Here is a 13,615-nt window from a genome sequence, read left to right as displayed (position 1 = left end):
TAAATATTTGAAAAAGTATAAATAGTTAAAAAGAGAAAAGTAATGCCGATAAAGTTCAAAAAAAGCTGCACGTTTTGATATATGAATTGTTGAAATAGCACAAAGTATGAAGGACTAGAAGAAGACCGTAAAAAGGCGGAAGAAAATGGCCGAACCGAATAACATTAGTGTGAATGCTGGAAGCATTCACACTATTGTTATTCGGTTCGGCCATTTTCTTCAATATTTTTTAAATGCAGCCAGGGAGCTCTCTGCTCCCATTCAGCTCAATGCATTTTTTTCACATCAGCAGGAGAAGGAGCTCAACTTTGTAACTTGCCGTTAAGTGCTTTTTAATTAGTGTGACTGCTGAAGCAGTCACACTATTGTTCTTCTGTTTGGCCATTTTCTTCCGCCTTTTTACGGTCTTCTTCTAGTCCTTCATACTTTGTGCTATTTCAACAATTCATATATCAAAACGTGCAGCTTTTTTTGAACTTTATCGGCATTACTTTTCTCTTTTTAACTATTTATACTTTTTAAAATATTTAACTTTTTCACAAAAAATCTCACATTCATCAAAGTCTCAACCTCTCTTCTTCACAACTCCACTGTAGTGTAGGGGTTAGGGTGGATGCTTGCCAACCCTAAGGTCACTGGTTCGAATCCAAGGGAAGAACTCTTGTTATGTTATGTTGAATTCTGCTCTCCTCCCCCGCCTTCAATTGGTTACAGGTGTTTGTTATCTCCTTGATTACTCGTACCAGTTTGCAGCACATCATCACATTACAATGAATGACAACAGTTTAGAAAGCAGTGTGCTCTCTGTAGCCGAGTGGCAGAGTAAAGGTTTAGTGATCATATGGTCATGGGTTCGATTCCTGCCTCAGTCTTTTCACTTCATTGCTTGACTTTTGATTCCAATTATTCAGCTGTCATTGGACAGTCTTTGATTCCTCATAGTATAAAGCTCATTGTAACTCAGGTTCTCTGTGGCCATATGGTTAGTGCTCAGCCTGAAATTCACAGACATTTTCATTCTAAGTCATTCAAGCTTGACTCTCAAGCTTTCTTGATGTTGACAGTGTGCAGATCATTAACAGACAACAGTCTCTGCAACTGTGTGTGCACCGTGGCCTAGAGGCAGAGTGGAAGTCTAATGACCATGAGGATGTGGGTTCGATTCTGACCTTGGTCAAACATTTGTATGGTGATCACAGCTTGCACTATTTGCTAATTCTGCAACAGCGTTCAGTTGCTATCAGCAGTCACACCATTTCCATTCTTGGAAATGCTTTTTCTAGTTCATTTTAATTCACCAAAAAATAGTCACAGGTCACAAAAAAGTCCTCTTCTTACTTGGTGTGGCTAATTTATACTAATTACTCTTTATTTTAAACATCATTGAAAAATCTCACATTCATTAAAGTCTCAACCTCTCTTCTTCACAACTCCACTGTAGTGTAGGGGATAGGGTAACTGCTTGCCAACCCTAAGGTCACTGGTTCGAATCCAAGGGAAGACTTCTTGTTATGTTATGTTGAATTCTGCTCTCCTCCCCCGCCTTCAATTGGTTACAGGTGTTTGTTATCTCCTTAATTACTCGTACCAGTTTGCAGCACATCATCACATTACAATGAATGACAACAGTCTTGAAAGCAGTGTGCTCTCTGTAGCCGAGTGGCAGAGTAAAGGTTTAGTGATCATATGGTCATGGGTTCGATTCCTGCCTCAGTCATTTCACATCATTGCTTGACTTTTGATTCCAATTATTCAGCTGTCATTGGACAGTCTTTGATTCCTCATAGTATAAAGCTCATTGTAACTCAGGTTCTCTGTGGCCATATGGTTAGTGTGTTAGGTAATTCATATATCAAAACGTGCAGCTTTTTTTCAACTTTATCGGCATTACTTTTCTCTTTTTAACTATTTATACTTTTTCAAATATTTAACTTTTTCTGCAAATTAAACTCTAGACAAATTATTTTCTCCAGTTTTGTAGCCACACTTGTCTTCTGGCTAAAATTCTGGTCAAAAATGCAAAGAGACTTAGATAATAATTTAAAATATTTTTTAAATGCAGCCAGGGAGCTCTCTGCTCTCATTCAGCCCAATGCTGAGAGTTCTCCACAACTCTGTCTGTAGTCCAGTTGGTTACAGGTGTTTGTTAAGAGACGCATTAATTGCTTCTGCCACCGTTTGCAGCACATCATCACATTACAATGGCAACATGCTTATGTCTGTGCTCTCTGTGGCGAAGTGGCAGAGTAAAGGTTTATTGATCATGAGGTCATGGGTTCGATTCCTTACTTTTTTTTTTAAGCAGAAGCCAGTGATCCTCTTATCAAAGGTTTTCTTTACCCCTCACATACTGTCTCTGTCTGTAGCCTAGTGGTTAGCTTGCTGGTCTGGAGACCTGAAGGTTGCTGGTTCAAATCTTGCCTCAACAACAATTATAGTGAATTATTTTCCCAGTCGTCCTCTGTTGACTTCTGATAACTTGCTTCATGTTGAAACTGCTGCTCTCAGCCTGAAATTCACAGAAATTTTCATTCTAAGTCATTCAAGCTTGACTCTCAAGCTTTCTTGATGTTGACAGTGTGCAGATCATTAACAGACAACAGTCTCTGCAACTGTGTGTGCACTGTGGCCTAGAGGCAGAGTGGAAGTCTAATGACCATGAGGTTGTTGGTTCGATTCCAACCTTGGTCAAACATTTGTATGGTGATCACTGCTTGCACTATTTGCTAATTCTGCAACAGCGTTCAGTTGCTATCAGCAGTCACACCATTTCCATTCTTGGAAATGCTTTTTCTAGTTTCCTTTTGAGACACTGTAAAGAACGGGACGACAACAACTGCTGGTTTTACTACTCCTACGCCATCATTAACGGCACCAAGGAGGTCCATGTGGTGAAGAACCTAGGTAGGATCATGAATAACTAAATTATACAATCTGACTAAATATGATGGCTTTTGTTTGACTGCATCATTTTTCTACAGATGGTGTTGGATGCTAGTCCACGCTTGGGTTTTGTCGACAAGATAGCATGTTTAAAAGACGACTGTGACGACGACAGCAGCCCTGTTCACCAACTGCTCAGTTTCATGCATTTAAATTACATGAGTTTCCTTTCTTATTTTAGGCACCGTCATCTACAACTCTGTAAAGAAACAACTTGTTGTGTGTCTTTTGCACAATCTCTCTGTGTCTGTGTAGCATAAGCAGAGTCTCTGTGACTGAAGGTGGATGACATGAGCTTTGTTAATAAAACTAATATTGTCTTTTTCCCAATAATACGGTGTTTCACACAATCTGAGCTCAAGTAATTTTATTTTTTTTTAATCACTTTTATTTTATTTACAGTTTTATTTTTTATTATACAACAGTTAGTTCCAACCGGTCCCAACCGAGAAATTTGATTGGACAAGAGACGTTCCATGAGTGTTGATATACAGTATAACAGCACTGGGACTTTTCACAGACATAATCACTCCGCTGTTCAGCTGGACAGGAGCATAGGAGCTAAAGGCCCTTTCACACCGGAGACGTATTTTTCGTGCGAATAATTCGCGCATCAATATTTGTTTTCGAACCCCGGTTTTCATAACGGGTCCTTTCACACCGACCGCGAATGTGTAAGATTTTGTCAAGTTAACAAATGTTGAGGTGGGTGAACACACACTGCAGCTCTCCGCAGCCTGTGTGGTGACATTGCAAACACACTTTGTCCCCAACTTATTTGTCTAAACTTAGGATGGTGTACATCATGTGTTTGTGTCATTCTGGCTGACCCTGGCCCTGTTCCATTTCTCCACACTTGGTTACGCACCCACTGGTCTCTGTATAAACCCACAGACAAATTTATCCCCAGGTACAACGAGAGCCAGAGTCAAAATTCTCTCTATTATGCAAACTAAAATCAACTTATGGTAGTGGACCTGATAATGAAAGAAAGAGAATAATTAGTTTAGCACATTACCTTTAATATTTCAACACTAATAAATATTTAAAACTACAAGGTAGCCGAGTTGACTGTTACAATAACTAGAACCAAGCAGGAGTATAAAATACACTACCTGCTAATAAATAAATCGTCAGACAGGGTACTAACCACAAGGAGATTCTATCACAAGACCCAATAGCAACCACCACGTGCACACACCGTGACCACTGCAAATCACTGCAATGGACACTGCAACAAGTAAATCTAAACTACCTTTGGGTGCTGGCCACTCTTCAGACCTACCACACTGCATGCAAAGAAGGGTGTATATACCACAGATACTCCCCGCAGATGCTCCCACTCCCTGACAAACAAAAGAAAATACAATACTCGGTTGCTTCACAAATGGTTATCAGCTGACAGTAAAACCACAGTCCCAGCAACATTACAGAACAATAGACAGATTATGATGAGCTGGTTTACATCTATTACAACTATTAGGAAATTTCAACCAGGCCGCATGGCACATCAGCCCAGGCAGAGCAGCAGTCTGGCACTAAATCTGAAAAAAGGGAAAACACAGCCATTAAATTGACTGGCAAACATACCTCGGAGGGAATAACCCTAAACCCTCCTACATTACCATGTCAGCAGTGGCGTAGATGACGTAGGGTTGGTGGGTTTTGTAAACCCATGTGTAACCCCTTTAATATATTGGGCTACAGAAATAAATTAGAAAAGCAAAGAAAAGGAAATTAAAGCACAAGTAAGCGGAATATTGTGTTAATATAAGTCTTAAATAGTTATATGTGACCAGGGCAGCTCTATACCCCTGACAATGCGACAACGCCACTCTGGGAATTTCACCCAGAGAATACCACACAGGTTCTTTGGTTTAAAGTAAGAAGGAGCAGAGAGGTGAGTTTCTAGTTTTGCAAGTTTTATTTAGACAAAATTCACATTGTAACATGCCAACTTGGCTTAAAAATCTCACTAGGAAAATATACTCTCTACTAAAAGAGGTGTCGCTATACTGGAACATTTACTAGTAAGAGGGGTGGTATCAGGGAGGCCAACAGGAGTGGGGGGGTGAAGGGGAGAGGGGCCACCACCACCTGGTACCAGAAGGGGGGGGGGGGTTACACACACATACACTGCAAAGCAAGAAGACACAGATTAGAACACAACAAAGTATTAAACATGCAAATAAAACTCACCTAGTGAGCCACCACCTGTAAGACTATGACCAGCCCGCCTGTACTGGCATTAGAGGACTCCAGAATAGAATATAAACTCAATGTTGGTTTACAAAAGAAAAGAAACAAACAAAACTTAGGTTTTAACCTAATAGCTACAACAAATTATAAAGAAAACACTTAATAAAACAAGGCAACCATAAGTACACAAAATATATTTACCAAAAGGGCAAAAACAGCAGTGCCTAGGTCAGCTACAGCACCAGGAGCCGACATCACTTCCTCGTTCCTAGTATGAAAAGCACGTATCATATACAAGATGTAAAATACTGTGACTAGTATGCACTGAATATCTGAGTAACATAGCCAACCAAAAATACAGGAAATTACTCAAAACACCAAAAGCAATCATACCTGAGAACTTCACATGATACAGCCACGCATACACACATCCACACATGATGAGTGCTGCACCAAACGGGGAAGGGAACACGGTGACCAGCAGCTTAAGTGCTCAGTCCTGCACCTGTACAAATGTAAGGAAAGTGCTAAGTGCATATGCCAGAACTTACTTCTAACAAAAAGAGGAGAAGCATACCTTAACTAGACATTGCCATTCGTGGCAGTGCAGGATCAGGAGAGAGTGAGGAGAACCTACAGCTGTCGCGCAGCACAGCCTCTTTCAACAGTTTCAAAGGCAGCAGTAAAGCTGTCGGTCATTCAGTAAAGCTGGAGAGACTTGAGACAGGTAACGTTATGAAAGATTTCCTTCCAACTCTTCGGCCAAAGATGGTTTATTTACATCAAGATGGTTCTGATCACTACTATCAGGAAATCCCCCCAAATCTACCTTAAATCCTAATTAATAATGCGTAAATTACCATTTATGCGTTTTATGCGAGTTGAGACGATGAAGGAGAACCTGTGTTTGCTGCAGAATAGAATAGAATAGAATAGAATAGGTACTTTATTGTCATTCAAAATACACAGTGTGCATAGAACGAAATTTCGTTTCACTGACTCTTGGCACAAACAGAAAATATATACAGTATGTATATATAAATATAAATAGATTAAAAAAACAAGACAAGTGAGGTTGATCGGTCAATAAAGTGCTCTATGTGCATATGTGCAAAAAGAATAACTATTTTTATATTTAAAAGGATCTCAGTTAAAATGTTAAAAATGTTAAAAGGATCACAGTTAAAATGTTAATCATGTTAAAAGTGGCATGTGCAAAAGTTAAGAATTCAGCCGTTTTGGAGGTTCAGCAGTCTTATGGCCTGGGGGATGAAACTGTTGCAGAACCTGGTTGTTCTGCTCCTCATGCTGCGATACCTCCTCCCAGAGTTCAGCAGTGAGAACAGTTCCTTGTGTGGGTGTGTGGAGTCTCTGGTGATGTTCTTTGCTCTTGTCAGACAGCGTTTCTGACCGATGTCCATTATGGAAGGGAGAGAAGTCCCAGTAATTATCTCCGCTGTCCTTACCACTCTCTGAAGACACTTCCAGTCCGTAGCTGTGCAGCAGCCATGCCACACAGAGATGGAGTTGGTCAGGATGGATTCAATTGTGCTTCTGTAGAAAGTGGTGAGAATGGGAGGGGGAGGTGTGATCTTCTCATCCTACGGACGAAGTGCAAACGCTGCTGTGCTCATTTTACCAGAGATGTGGTGTTTGTGGTCCAGGTTAAGGTATCTGTTATGTGCATTCCCAGGAACTTTGTGCTTTTCACCACCTCCACTGCTGTGTTGTTGATGCACAGTGGAGTGTGACTGGGCCGATTCTTCCTGAAGTCGACAACACACAACACACACAAAATTGTTTGTGAACCTCATGTAAATGTCAGGGACACTGTGGCTCTCTTCCTCACAAACACAGACTTCAGTTTTCAGTTTTCATGCCAGACATACCCGATGAGTGGTCCATTTTTGCAAATAATGTAAATAATACATCATAGCATACTTCATAATAATTTTCTGTGTTATATATTTGTGCAATTCATTTTCCGTTTTTTATTCCCCCCCTCTATATTTGGTCATATAAATCATTCATATGACACCAACACAGCATGCATATTCTTAAAGCTCGGGTTTTGAAAAAAAAAAAAAAAAGTAAAACTTGACTGTACCTCACAGGGTTAAGGATTTATAAGAATTCATACACAAAGTGACCAGGTGAGAGGGAAATAAAAGAACATTCCATAGACCTTACAGTATAATGACATAGACTTGTATACAGGCTTCTGTGTTTAATTGTTATAGCTTATGATATTTGACAGGGAGATTTGAAGAAATTTTCATTTTTGGCCCAAAATCTAACCCGTGGGGTGGGCGTTTTTCTCAAAAATGCCACTGGCCCGATTTCAACCAAACCTTGTGCCTTGGACTCCCCTCGGACCCCCAGATGATATATCCGAGTTTGGAGAAATTTGAAGAAATTTTCATTTCCTCCTTGTCGCGTCTGTGCCTAGATTAGGTTTGATCCATCTGAAAGTTGAAGTACAATCAGTGGTTCATCCCTGTGAGGGGAAGCACTGAGGCACAGCACAGTACTGTGGTAGGCTACATAACTTTGGGGGATTAAAACCACAGAACAATCAGAGAGTCATTTCCACTGCGGCTCACCACTACAAGACAGGACAAGGCGAAACCACTAGGAGACAAAACCAAAACATGGGACACAGCAGCACCCAGTTCACCACTATGAGGAGCAGCACCATGCTGTGTGTGTGTGTGTACTTGTAGCTATACATGTGAGGACCAGTTGTAGTTTTAAACCATCAGAGTGAGGACTTTTTGGGAAAGCGAGGACATTATGACCAGTCCTGACTTTCTTAAACCCCTTCCAAGGGCTGTTTGAAGGTTAAGCCAATTTTTGGTGTATTTCTGTGGCAGTGTTACAGCGCCACATGGCCTGGCATGTAGAATCGTTTTCAGTGGTTTTGTGTGTTTATGGTGCAATTTTTTTAAGAATGGAAAAAAAAAGATCATAAGGAAAGCTTTGTTTCTGTGTGGGTAAGTCCTAAGCAGCTAGGATGAATACTCATACAGAGGGAAAACAGCGAGTGTCTTCCCAACGTCTATTTTGTTCTTCAAAAACAAACAGCCTCGAGTTGAAAATCCTCTTCTTAACATATCTTTTCCTCTCACTCTCAAAACTGTGAAAGTCAATGTCCAATGCTGCTCTCTTTCTCCCTGACAGCTCTCAGCAGGAGAGATGTACACATCCTGTCATTCTTTTTCAAAATGTCTCTCATCCGATTCTCATCCTCTGGTTCCCTGAGGACAGATTTGCGGACAGACCACTGGAACCCTTAAAAAAGTCTCAGACTTCAACAAATCTGCTTTTCTTGCTCTTACCACCACACAGACTCCTCTGTTTTGATAGTTTCCTTCTTCTCGCTCTTCAACCATGTCTTTCTCCATCTTCTCTTATTACCCCCTGCACACATTTTCTATTCCTCATTCCCCTCTTCCTGTATTAACCATGAGGTCACAAGTTTCTATAGGTGTATGACAGGATTATAAATAAAAATTCTCACCTAATGGTCTGACAATGTCAATTTTAATAAACTATCAGTAAATGCTCTACGCGACATACACATTACATTAGCTTTAATCTTGGCTGTCTGGTGATTCCCATTCAGAGTGTAATGTAATGCAGCAGTGACAGGAAAACACTCAGCTCTAACACTGTCACATACTGACAATGTAGAAACGTTGATAAAAAAAACAGAAAAAACAGTGGATGCTCATGTGACAGACGACAGAGCCAGGGGAAATATCAAATCTGAATCTAATTTTTCATTCTGTACCAGACTGGAAGGCTGCAAACACTGTTTTCTGCAAGTAGCAGATCAAAACAGTTACTTTTTTTCTTTTTTAGAATGTAATAAAGCACTTCTCACCTTCTTGGACATGAATTTGTAATTTCACAAACATAAGTGCTCCTGAACTACAGTATGAACTGTTTTACACTGTAAATCAGCTGTATGTGAAGGGCCGTTTGATAGCAAGATAGATATGTTAAAAATATCAAAATGTATCACATACTTGAAAAGACATTCATTATTTCTGATGTCCCATCCACAGCAGTACTTCACTCAGCTTCTGTGCAAGTGTTGCCTGTGCCTCATACAACCCTACTGTATGTCAAATGCACAATTATATGTTTAAGACAGTTTCTATGCATAGGCATTAAAAACCTCCATGATGGCCCTAGATACTGTCATTACTTAAAGGCAGCATTTTTCCTGGCCAGCAGTGGTGTATCTCTGCTTTCAGCTCTGCTTTTAAAGTCAGTAACCATATACACATAGGCTACATACTCACAAGAACAGTGCTGACAAAGCGGAGATTCGGGTCAGAGGAAATGTCCTTTGTAACTCTGCGACAATATCAAACTGCATTCATTATTTAGCATATCCTAAATGTATGTGTGTGTGTGTGCGCACACGCGCACTTTCCTAAATTCAATATGCGTAGCTTTAGCAGGAAGGAATAAAGGAGAGAGTTGTGTTAAAACTGCTAATGTAAAAACTCAGCTCTGTAACAGTGTAATAATCTTGTTAGCATAATACATTTCCCATTAAGGTAAACACTAAATCCTCTGAGTGTAATAAGCTCTTCTTAATAATATAATGTGGTGTAACGGAGGATGTCTCTCAGCAGGTAGTGGAGCACCACTGGGTCATGTTGACCCAAAAGGGACTGAGAGGAGCTGCTTTTATTTCATTGATAGGAACAAACAAAACAAACAGTTGTAAAGTTCAGGTGAGTGACTGGTCAGTTTTTACACAGGTCTTGACCTCTCAATTTGATACCATCACTATGCTAGCTTGTGAACATGCTGCCTTGCCACTAACCTCACTGTGGCGAGTATGAGGAACTCCATGCAGACAGATTTTTTCATGGATGCTCAAGGTGCTGTGAAAACAACAGTACACACCATGCCTAGCTTTGGAGGGAGATTTCTAGTCTCTAAAATAGCATATTATATTAATATCAAAACCATGTGTTATGGACTATGTAAAGTTTTATGTGGACACTTATCATGTCCAAAGCAAGTGACTACAGAGGGTGGCTACAGATGCCATTAATTTGTAAAATATTAAAGCTCCTACAAGGAACTTTCAGTTTTTGTCAGAATGAAGACTGCATTTCCCATGAGCTCTAGTGCGTATTGTCGACGCTTATCTGGCTTGCGTGTCAGGGCTCCAGAGGTATTTTTTTGCGAGCAGTTTTAGGCAAATTACTTTGGAAATGTAAAATACTTAAGAACAGCCAAGTCTGCAGGAGTCTCCTGCTGCAAGATGTTGTGCACCGTTTGTGTATGATACTATGCATATTTTCAGTGAAAAGAAAAAAAAAACTTTGTCCCGACTGTCCCACGGGTGTTATTAATTATCATCCTAAATACATATTTTACATCTGTGGGAGGACTTGAGGTCTTGGGGCACATGATGTTTGTTTGACTGCCTATTTCTCCGACTTCCTATTTCTCCGACCATACATTTCTTTATCTTTGCATCCATTAGTCTGACCTCCCATTTGTCTGATTTAAATAACCCTAACCCTAAACCTAACCGTAACACTGTAGAATAACTCGTATTAAAGCTATGGTCTACGATTTGAAAGAGGATGAGAAAAATTTGAAAAAAGCACCTCTCACACACCCCCGCCCCTCCCCTCTGAGCTCGTATGGCCCGCCCCTCGGGGCCTCCTCGTGCTCCTGTGCTTCTGTACTGTGCTTCTCTGAATCCTAGTGGGGCTTTTTTTCGGCAGACCGACCGGGGGTGGGGGGCAGCAGGTGCTGAATTGGTGGGTTCATGTGTCCGTGGCTGAGCAGCTCAGAGCGGTTACAACTACTTGTAGTTTCTAAGCGGAGGGGGTGGGGACGAGGCGGGTCGAGGAGGAGCAGGCGAGACGAGGGGATTGGATGGAGGGTACGAGCCAGTGGGAGCCGGACGGGGCGCGCCGTGCCCATTGGTCAATTTCTATGCAGGCCCACGGCTGATAGACTGAATGGATTTTTTTGGTTCTTTTTGCTATTTATATTGTGTATATCGGACCACAGGACCATAATCGCTGTATAAACGATGTTAATAATAATTACCAATGCTCCAAATCGTAGACCATAGCTTTAATGGGTAGTCAGAAAAATGAGCGGCCTGACTTTTGGGCGATTAGACTGACGTACTGTATGTTCCCCATGGTCTTGTGCTCTGTCTCCGGTCTGAGTGCTGTAAATCGTTTCGTCTGTGGTCCGACCCGGCCACTGCCTACCGGTTTCACTATTTAGAAATAGCTAATCTTCACACCGATGGGCTCATTTGCTGTCACACAAAGACATCAGCAGAAACGAGAGACTTTTGCATATCCAGTTAAAAGTTCCTTGTATGGGCTTTAACTGGGTATGACAATACAGTCACACTCATTTCTGAACAGCTGCTGGTGGTAACATTGCGCCCAAAGAGGATAAAACCTGTTGCTGGTGAAGGTTTGCCCTCCGACGCACAGACCTGTGAAATACCATCATGGAACCAGGGACCGAGCCTGTTTGTGCTTTGTCCATATGGAGGACAAGCAAACTGCAGTGACTGCTTGTGCAGCAGGCCAACACGTACACACATTGACAGCGGACACTGACCAGCCAATGTGTCCTCGCTGCCTGGAGCATTTGGATGCATCCAGCTGAATCATCTTGGACCTGAAAGGCACATTGTTGTTCACAGAGGTAAATGATTAGATTGTCTGAGTGTAGTGGTGCCCAAATCCCACTTTACCACAACCAGCTGGAGTGGACAGGGGCACAGCTCCCTCAAACTCTCCTCTGATGTCATTGCCAGAAGCAGCTCTATCTTGACTGAGAGCAGTTGAAGAGAAATCTGATTAATAGAGTCTCCACAGCTCTTTGGAGAGGGCTTGAAGGACCAAAGGCAATTCTCACCGGGGGGAATACAGATGTAACACAGGTCGATTCATTCTTTCTCTCTGCAGAAAATGTTTTTCAGAGAGAGGGCAGACTCACAAGATGTGGAAAAGGTACAATTCAGCACACCAGTTTTTTTTATATGCCTGTAGGATAATTTTAGGTAGTTTAATATGGACTGTGAGCTAGGGCTGATGGATTATGAAAAAAAATCATAATCACTGCCTTGTTCGCAGTATTGACTGAGTGAGTGTTTGCACGTGTCTTTCAACAGTCCAGGAAAATGACAAAATAATAGTTTTTTCTCAATTATATAAATCATATATAGGGTTGAGCGATTATTCTTATTTTCATCGTCATCGTGATATCAACATGCACGATAAATACATCGCAAAAGTTTTATTTACAGGTGCCATGTCTTCACACACTTCATACTCATACACCTCACTCCGAACGTTGACTGTCATGTTTCGGAATGCCGGCCCTTAATTAAGCAATATTGCGATTATACAACAATTACCAACAAAATAAAGCGTATAATTAAATAAATATTCATGTTGATGAACGTTTTGCTCTCAAAATTTAAAGTTTTTTGCGAGTGTGCTTCCCGTTTCCATGGAAATAAATGGGGTTTGACTAATAACTGAAACACAATCAGTCATGTCAGTAGACTCCATGTGTAATGGAACCTAGTTCACCTCTACAGCAAATAGTCCAAACCTTAGTAACGACCTAGCAACAGAAATGATTTTCTAGTCCCAGGTGAGTGAACTCTGAGCTGACGTTCATGTTTAAACGCGGTCTCGGACTTTCCCGAACTAAATCAACACTGCACAAATGATCGCCCAAGTTATAACAAAGATGCCGTTTTTTTCCTTTCACAGATGTAACGTTAGCTTCTACAACCGCAAACTCTGCATGTAAATGAAGTTATAGCGCTGTGTCGCCGACACAGCTGATAGAGAAAGCCAAACGATTACTCCAGATTATTTAAAAGCCCAAAAGGCGCAAGTGAGAGAGAGGAAGAGAGAGAAACATGCAGGTAATCACTTACGTTTTATCTAATATTCAGCTCCAGGCCATATTTAAAAAAACATATTCACCGCAATCATAACTCGTGTCTCTCCAACTTTGTAACGTTACACACATGGGAGGGAGACAATCCTCTCGGCTGTAACGAGGAAGTTTACAATATATTAACAAAAAATAAAATAAAATAATTGTTCTATAAATGTGACTTTTGCAGCTGTCAGGAACACCCCACAGGAGGTCAATGTAGTTTGTGATTTATTTTCACAAGTAATAAATGACGTTTCTTAAAATAAAAGGGGGAAAAATCCATGTTGCCATGGAGATGTATAAACAACATGACATGGCGAAGTAACATTTTCAGTGATGAGCCAGCCGTGCTGTAATGCTGATTTGAGCACGTTCTAAATGTCTTATTGACCAATCAGATTGCTTGGTCGGAACTACTTGTTGTATAATCATTTTTTGAAAATGGGGCACCATTCTGAACCTGAAAAAAGGTCTGCCATTTCGAAAGATTGGTTAAGTGTGCTGG

At 40.9% G+C, this 13,615-nt stretch overlaps 1 long non-coding RNA gene across 1 annotated transcript; it reads left to right on the top strand.

The window, feature by feature from the left end:
• The first annotated feature begins 2,794 nt into the window (after positions 1–2,794).
• On the top strand, positions 2,795–3,271 carry LOC146980250 (uncharacterized). Its single transcript, XR_015036817.1, has 2 exons — positions 2,795–2,904; positions 2,982–3,271. It is a non-coding gene; the product is annotated as an uncharacterized LOC146980250 (long non-coding RNA).
• Positions 3,272–13,615: the final 10,344 nt, after the last annotated feature.

This window comes from Trachurus japonicus, chromosome 10 (genome assembly GCF_045865225.1).
Source record: "Trachurus japonicus isolate A0001 chromosome 10, Traja_1.0".
Lineage (NCBI taxonomy): Eukaryota > Metazoa > Chordata > Actinopteri > Carangiformes > Carangidae > Trachurus > Trachurus japonicus.
This window is presented reverse-complemented; position numbering and strand designations above follow the sequence as displayed.